We start from the raw sequence: 7,671 nt of genomic DNA, 5'->3' as shown, positions 1-7,671 counted from the left end.
CCACCCCAAACAAGCAGATATTCCCCCAAAACCGCCCCAAAGGAGGAGATATTCACCCAAAATGCCCCAAAGGAGGAGAGATTCCTCCAAAACCACCCCAAACAAGCAGATATTCCCCCAAAACCGCCCCAAAGGAGGAGAGATTCACCCAAAATGCCCCAAAGGAGGAGAGATTCCTCCAAAACCACTCCAAAAAAAGGAGCTATTCCCCAAAACCACCCCAAAAGAGGAGATATTCCCCCAAACCACCCCAAAACAGCACCCCGGATGGCTATTTGCCCGACAGCCGCCCAGGGATGGTTTCTTTAGTGAATTTGCTTAAACCCCAGATTTCCAATGGGTTTTTTTCCAAGAGTAAATTTGCTTAAAAATGGCTTCGCAAGGAAATTTGCAATTCAGGGCTCGATTTTAACACCGGTTTAATGCCAGGGACGGAGCTTTTTGCCCGGTATTTCGGCAAAGTGAGCCTCAGGGCTCGTTTCCCATCGAGAGCAGGTTTAAAACCCAGCACCGAAGCGGGTGGGTTTATTATTTATTATTTCCAAACAGCCGCTTCCTTCCAGAAATCCTCTTTGCCTGCCCGAATGAGCAAACCCTGCTGCTTTCAAAGAGAAAAATATAACCTTGAAAATAATAAACCGGAGTGTTTTTGCCCCGGCTGCAGCAACGCTTGGGGAAACGGCTCGTCGTTGTCCAGCGCCTTTGATTTTAAGGGAAATACTTGAAAAAAAAAAAAAGGACGATAAAAAGGCCGAATGCGGCAGATAGCCGCCGGCACTCACCGATTTTGCTCCTCCAGCTTCGCCAGCAGCTCCAGTTCGTCGGGGCTGAGGTTTTCGGAGTCGGAGGTGGGTGAACACGCCGGGGCTGAGTTGACGGAGGAGAGGGCTTCGTGGGAGGACGAGTCGGGGCTGACGGCCGGCGACGCCATGGCGGCGGGGGCCGGCAGCGCGCCGAGCCCGCGGGGATTTCGGGGTCTCACCTGGAAAGCCGAACGTCAGCGTGAGCGGGACATGAACCCCCCCATCCTTTCCTCCTCACCACATCGCTTCAAATCACTAAAAAAAGCCCCCGTTTTAGCTAATTTGATAGAAAACAGGATGCGAGCATCGCTCAGTTTGCGGCCCACTGAGATATTCACTTAATTCCCTAAAAAAACCCCACATTTAAGCCCAGTTTTCACATCAAGCCAGGTCTAAGCGCCTCGTCCCGTGTTTGCCCTAAATTAGTGGAATTAAATTAGCCTAAAAACTGGAATTGAGCCCAACGTACCCTCATTTTGGGAAGGAATGGGCCAACGTGGGAAGAGAGGATTTACAGAAAGCTGTCCTCGCTGTGGATTTGCTTTAGGGGTTGACAGAACCCAGTTTGCCCATTTTGGTGGTGTTTTATGGAAAAATGCCTCCCTGAGCAGGAACGAGACCCAGCTGGGGATTGTGGGGACCAGCAGAAATGAGGTGGAAAATGGTGGGTTGAGGAGCGCTGCAAAAAGAGGCGTTCAAGCGGCGTCTCCGGCGGGGATTTGCCGGAGGGTGAGCAGGGATTGGGATCCCTCAAGGCAGCTCCGGCCTTTTTTTGGGCTGAAAAACCTCTCCTTTTGGTGAAAAAATGCTGCTGAAGATCGGTAAAATGAACCCTCAGTCGTTGCTGTGGCCAAAGGGGATGAAGAAAGCGGAGGAAAGAAATAAAAAGCAGCCGCGCCTGAAGGATGCGCTGTGAACGTGTGATTTACCTGATTTGGGCTTAATTTGCTCTCTGTGCAGATGAAGCTATAAATCGGGAGGTTTTAACCAAAAGGCCATGTTTCCGACGCCTTTTTTGGGGGGAAAAATGGGCGGCGGAGCAAAACAAGCTCGGAAGAGAGCAGAGCAACGAAGGGGCGCTGGGCAAGCGCAGCCACACCGCAAATGGGGAAAAAAATCCCTCACTGTTTGGTTAAGTTTTTCAAAAACAGCAAAATTTAACAGAGCGGCTTCAGGGCGAGCAAGGAGAATCGGGTCAATCGTTAACGGGAGCATGGGGATTTGCTTATTAAGCAGGAAATTTTTAGAAAGCGAGGGGGGGAAAAAAACCCCGCCTTGATTATATTTAATTCGTGGGACAGGGCTCGTCCAGCAGCGCCTTCGTCTCCAGGAGAGCCGTTAATTTATTTTCTATAATTAATATTTCCCTGCAAGACCTTGCTGGCTGATATCACCCAAAATACTGTTTGAACGGAACAAAATAGTGAGCGCCATCGGCGGCTTCGCTGCAAAATTATAAGTTACCGATCAAACAGCGGCTGCAGCACAACCTGTCAGGGTTCAATGGGCTGCGAGAACATCCTGAAATGGCTTTTTAGGAAAATGTTCATTTCCAACGTCGATGCGGGGGGGGAAATAAAAGCACCACCCATGCGTGGATGAGCATGGGATGGCCGCAACGCATGATTTCAACCCAAAAATGAGGTAGGCAGATGGTAATATTGTTTATTAGACCCAGAAAAAAAACAGGTGGAAATGGGAAAAGAGGAGAAAAGGCAAGTTGAAATTTTTCAGTGGGGTTTTTTGGGTGAAATCCTGTTGGTTTTCCAGCATGGAGGGAAGGAGCTGGTGGATGCTGTCCTTCAGGGGTTCCCATCATGCCGACAGCTCGTTCCGGGGTGATGGGTATCAAAATTTGCTGAAAACGCTTGAATTTGGAGGAAAAAAACCCCCAATGTCCAAGGGGTTGTCAAAGGTGCTGAGAAAACTGGGGGAAAAAATGGTGGAAATAGTCCTGGAAATGCTACCACGGTGCCCAGTTTCTGTTTTTAGGTAACTGGCCCAAAAAAGGGCTTGGCCGATCCCGATTTCAGCCCGTTTGCGATGGTGGGTTAACAAAAAATAACTTTCCGGGTGTAACGGGACGGCACGGAGTCCTCGAGGTTCCCACGTGTCCCCAAAGTCCCCACGCGTCACCGTCACATCTGCTCATTTTCCCCCAAAATACCATCGCTCAATCCAAAACGCTGTAAAAAAAGCCCAATTTCAGCAAGACGTCAAGACGCCGACCTCGAGCCGGAGCGTTTTGGGAGGAAAACGTTACAATTTCCCCCCTTGCACTTAAAATCTGCCAATTCGTAGCTTTTTTGACCCATTTTCGCAGCTTTTCCGTGGAGCTTCGTACCATTTCTGCGGTGTTTTTTGCCTTTTCTGCCCTTTTTTATGCCTTTTCTGTGCTGTTTTATGCCTTTTCCGCGCCGTTTTATGCCTTTTCCGCGCCGTTTTATGCCTTTTCCGCGCCGTTTTATGCCTTTTCCGCCCATTTTTGCAGCGTCTCTCAGTGTCGTTTTGCACCTTTCCCACCTCGTTTTCACAGTATTTTCTACGCCGTTTTCTCTGTGTCTCTCAGTGCCGTTTTGCGCCTTTTTTGCACCATTTTTGCCGCGTCTCCGAGCTGTTTCCGCGGTTTTTCTGTGCTGCTTTCGCCGCCTCTTAAAAGTTCATCGAAGCAGGGATTCACCCCCAGTTTCAGCAGCAATTTTTGGAGGCACCGGGTAGCGACGCCGACTTTCCAGCGAACACAAACTACCAAAAATCCACCAATTTGCCAGAAACCCCAATTATTAACATGCGAAAGGAGCCGGATAAAGAAAAAAAAAAATTGATTAAACCACAAATATTTCAGCGGGATGTTCTTGAGCTTCACCAACATCCGCGGTTGGCGGAAAGAGGAGGAAAATGGATAAAAATGGGTTTAAACATTGCGGGTTTTGCCACCAGCGGGGATGAAGCAGGTACAAATTTTAAGCTAAAATCCCCCCAAAATGCCACCGGCTTTAAAACTGACCAAAACCCACCCAAAACCGGGTGAAAATTGAATTCAGCACCAAAACGGAGCGAGGAAACTGCACCTCCCCCCGGCGCCTGCCACCAAATTGCATTTCCAAACGTGCCTTTTTGGGGAAAAACTACCCAAAATGCCACTCGGGTGGTGATTTTTGTGTTTTTCGCAGTCCTAAATTGGTTGAAATGAGCCCAAAACTGGGCGGATTTGGTGTCTTTTGGGATTTTTCACCAAAATAGGGTGGTTTTTTTTTTTTCCCCCCATCCAGGCTGCTGGTGGCAGCAGGGATTAAACGCCACCGGCAACGCCGCCGGCGAAACCCCGATTGATGGCAAACCAGCAGAAAAAGGGGAAAAATCAAAAAGGGAGGAGGAATTTGGGGGAAAAGCCTGTAATTTGATGGGAAACCCGAGTCAACCCGGCGTAGCTAAAATCCCTGGGTTTGAACCCAAAAGGAGAGGCGCGCCGGGGAGGGTACAAAGCCGTGGCTCCGGGGGCTGCGGCCGCAATTGCTCCATCTTCTGGGCGGCTTCGGGGGGGTGTGTGTGTGTGTTTTGGGGGGCACTCAGGGACACCCCCCCCCCCCAAAATCCCTTCCCCACGGATGGGGGGCACAGGGATGCTGGTGGAGAGGGTGGGTGTGCACTGGCTGGGTGGCGGGGTGTGATAAAAGCCTCCCCCCCCCCCCCCAATAAATGACATTTGGGGGACCGCGGTTGTGACGGGGGGGGGCCCAGCTGCCTGCTGCAGGACCCCCCCCCTTTTTTTTGTTTTTTAACCAAACCTTCATTATTTGAAGGGAAAAAGAAACAAGGGACAACACCCTCTTTGCACACAGGAGCGCAGCCCCCAGCAGGCTGCAGTGGTGGGGGGCCCCAATAAAGGATGGGAATAGGGGGAGACCCCCCCCCCCCAGTGTCCCCCTCTATAGTGGGGGGGGCACCCCTAATGCCTCCCCATGGCACGGTGAGGGCACCCCCACCACCCCCCCCCCCAATATAGCCCCAAATTACCCCACACAGCATGGTAGAGGGCACCCCTGTGGTTTCCTCGGGGGGGGGGGGTAAACCCCCAATTACCCCCAAAAGTGGGGGGGAACCCCATTTACCACCTTTGCCTGGGGGGGGGGGGGGGAATCCCCCAGTTACCCTATAGTCCTGGGGGGGAGTTACCCCCAGCCACCCCCATAGCCAGGGGGAAGGTTATCCCCATGCCCCCCCCCCCATATGGGGGGTACCCCCAGAAGCATGGGGGTACTCCCAATTACCCCCCAGCTTGGGGGGGGGGCAACCCCAATTACTCACCCCCATAGACTGGGGGGGTGGGTGAATATTTACCCCAAATTACCCCCCCCAGCATTACCCCCATAGACACCCCCTCCTCATAGCCTGGAGGGGGGGCTTTATCCCCAATACCCCCCCCCCCCAAAGGGGGTCACCCCCAAATACCCCTGCACCCCGGGGAGGGCAGTCACCCCCAATTCCCCCCCCTAACCTTAGGGGGATGATTACCCCCGATCACCCCCACAGCCCCTCGGGCCGGGGGGGGGGGGGGGTGCCCCCCCATTCCTGAAGGAGGGAGGGCACCCCCCCCCCCCGAGGGGGCGGGGCGCCCCTCCCAGTCCCTCCTACCTGCGAGGCGCTGCCATGGCGACCGCCGGCTGCCTCCGAGGGGGGGGCCCGCGGCGCCCCCCCGCCGCCACCGCCGCTTGGAGCCGAGCGGGAGCCGCGGCCGCCGCGGGCCCCGCCGCTGCCATGGGGGGGGGATCCTCCGCCGCCGCCGCCGCCGCCGCCGCCGCCCTGACTGACACTGACTGACAGGCGGCCCCGCCCCGCAGCCAATCAACGCGCCGTCTTCGCGCCTCTGCCCGCCCCCCCGCGGCGCTACCGCCAATCGCCGCGGCCCGCCCGGGAATGAGCCGCCGCGGGGGACTCGGCTACAAACCGCGCCTGCTGCGAGGTGAGCCAATGGGCTGGCTCACCGGTGGTTGATGGGCAGGCCCTCCTTCCAATGAGATTCAAGGAGATGCTTCCCCCTGAGGGGGGGTGGGCACCGCCTTGCTGAGAGGCGAATGGCAGGCGCAGGTGGTGATGATGGATAGGCAGAGAGGCCAGTCGGCTGCCAGATCTCGCCTGGAGTGGCACCTGGCTGACAGGAGAGGACAATAAGCCCCGCCTCGTCAGCTGAAGGGTTTGGATTTGATTGACAGGAGAATCTACCACTCGCTAGCCCATGAGAAGGTGAGACAGCCTATGGGGACGTGGAGACTAGGCGGCATTCACCCCTCCGGCACAGGTGGCCGATCCCGCCTTCCTGGGGAGATTTGCGGTTCTTATTGGCTGACGGCGGACGATAGGCAGGCACCTCCACCTATGGGACGTCGAGTAGCTGATCGTAGCCCTGTGGTGAGGGGTTCAGGGTGGAGTTAGTTTCCAGTACCTCATGGAGTGTGCCTGGATAAGGGGACCAGGGATGGACACCCCCAGTTCCCCAGAGACAAGGGTGTTGGAGGTCACTGGTTACCCAAAGATGGGGGTATGGGGATTTTGGGGGGTCCTTCATTCCCATGGGGACCTGGGTATGGGGGGCATGGGGGTCCTTAATTCCCCAGGGATGGGGTGTCAGGGTGACCAGGGTCCCCCATCCCATAGGGATCCAGGGATGGGGACGCTGGGGGCTTGTGGGATCCCTAGGGATGGGGATAATAGGGACCCCAGCTTCCCAGAAATGGGGGTGACAGGGGTCCCATGTTTCTCAGGGATTCAGGTCTTGGGGCACTGGGGGTCCCCAGGGGTGCAGGGATGCTGGAGTCCCCAGTTTCCCAGGGATAGGGGTTTGGGGGGCATTGGGGATGTCACAAGGACAAGAGTAATGGTGCGTGGGGTGTCCCATGGGACAGGGATATGGGGACACTGAGAGTCTTGCTGTCCCCAGGGACGGGGGTGTGGGACACTGGGGGTGTCCCCAGGGCCTGAGTGTGCTGAGGTGCCATTGGGGATATTTTTAGCAGTGCTGAGAAGTGTTTTTTTACGAGCTTAAAGGGATTTTCAACCACTGCAGCTTCAGTATTTAAAAAACAAAAAGATAACCCTAAAAAAGGTTAAAGAGATAAGGACGTGGGAGGTTTAGGGGTGGGAGCTGGTGTTTTCAGTCCTCTCTTGACTTTTATCTCAGTTTTCAATTTTTTCAGCTTAAAAAGCGCCATCCTTGATTTTTTTTAAACCTCTCCCACGCCACCAGGACAAACCGCATGCTGGCAGCAGAGGGGGGAACTGCCGCGAGAGCGCATGGGCCAAATTCACAGCGTTTCGACTTAAAACTGACTCCATTGCCTCTTGGAAAGTGCCGGAGCCCCAAGGGCGTGAGTGGCCACCCCAGGGAGAAGTTCAGCCTCAACTTCCCCTAAATTTGGGATCAAAAAAGGGGAAATCAGACAAAAGGAGGAAGCTGCTTGCCCTGAGAGCAGGGGAACCGCAGTGAGGGATGTTCAACTTTCGGCTGTGTTTGCTCTTCTCGGGGTGAAATTCAGCTGAAATCGGTCAATGGTGAAGTTACTCATAAGTTCTAACTTTCGTTTTCCACGATAGCCAGCCCAGGGGACGCCTGGCTCAAAGCCCTGGGGGTGTTCAGGCAATTAAGAGAATTTTCTGGAGAAGGAATGAAGGAAAAGGTGCCCCCCAAAAAAGAAGATTTTCACAACGCTAAGTTTCTTGCATTAAAAACGCAAGAAATTATCACAAAAACGCGGAACAAAACGCTAAAGAATTCCCACCAAACAACAACAAAAGAAGCTGAATTTAGGTGCTCACCTCGGAGAATGCTGGTCGCCGTTTGGGCATGAAGCCACCAAAAACCGCCTCCTCG

Source organism: Gymnogyps californianus, unplaced genomic scaffold, assembly GCF_018139145.2.
Source record: "Gymnogyps californianus isolate 813 unplaced genomic scaffold, ASM1813914v2 HiC_scaffold_40, whole genome shotgun sequence".
NCBI classification, from domain to species: domain Eukaryota; kingdom Metazoa; phylum Chordata; class Aves; order Accipitriformes; family Cathartidae; genus Gymnogyps; species Gymnogyps californianus.
Note: the sequence above shows the minus strand (reverse complement) of the source record.